We start from the raw sequence: 1,037 nt of genomic DNA, 5'->3' as shown, positions 1-1,037 counted from the left end.
GTTCAATTAGGGGCCGGGCGAGATCCGCGTATCTCGGCCCCATAAACATTCTGCAGTAGTTTACTGTGCCGAGGAACTGACGCACCTGCGTCTCGTTGGCCAGGGTTTCCGGCCACTGTTGGATTGCCTTGACTTTATCCGCCGCAGGTTTAATTCCGTCATAGCCTATCGTATAACCTAAGTATGTTAATTCCCGTTTGNCAATGACTCCGTGTCCAAGAAGGGGTTGTAGGTAGGCGTTGATATTTGCTTGAAAGGTGGCTGGCGCCCCTTTTAAGCCAAACGGCATCACCTTGTATTCGAATAGGCCCTGGATAGATCGGAACGCGGTTTTCCAGCGATCCTCCCGCGCCATTCGAATCTGATGAAAGCCCGCTTCGAGATCTAAGGTTGAGAAATAGGAGGCTCCGCCTATTAATTCCAGTACCGTCTGTATACATGGCATGGGGAACTCTGTGGAGATTGTTAAGGAGTTGAGTGCTTGGTAATTTACCACCATTCGCATCTTTCTTGTGCCCGAGCCGTCATCTCTTTTGTCTACCATTATAGTCGGTGCGCAAATTGGTGAATAGGTGGGTCCGATCCACCCCTTCTCGCAGAGCCGTTGAATCTCTTGAGAGTGATGAAGCATGTGATCTGGTGGCATTTTGTAAATCGGAGCCTTAGTGGGTAACTTTCCTGGTATAAGGAGGATTCTATGGTCGAAGGGGCGTTTAGGGGGTAATCCGTTTGGAAGACTATCAGGAAATAGCAGCCGATATTGTCTCAATAGACAAGCTACTGGTGTAGGTAATTCGCGGGCATCTTCGCTCTCGATCCATTTATCGAACTCGGTAAATTCTAGTATGGCGTTGGGCCATGGTGATTCTTCCGTGCCTTCCAGCTCGTCGTTGCCCTTCAATCGGTCATCATTCCGCTTCCGGTCCCATGTCTTTGCTGAGGATGATAAAATAGCACATAACAATCGACCTTGCCCTTCAGTTGGTTTGCGCTTGACTAAACCGGCTCCCGTTTCTGGTACCATGATGATGCAGTTA

Source organism: Eimeria mitis, genomic scaffold, assembly GCF_000499745.2.
Source record: "Eimeria mitis Houghton genomic scaffold, Emh_scaff5032, whole genome shotgun sequence".
Lineage (NCBI taxonomy): Eukaryota > Apicomplexa > Conoidasida > Eucoccidiorida > Eimeriidae > Eimeria > Eimeria mitis.
The sequence above is the reverse complement of the archived record's forward strand: the minus strand, read 5'-3'. Positions refer to the sequence as shown.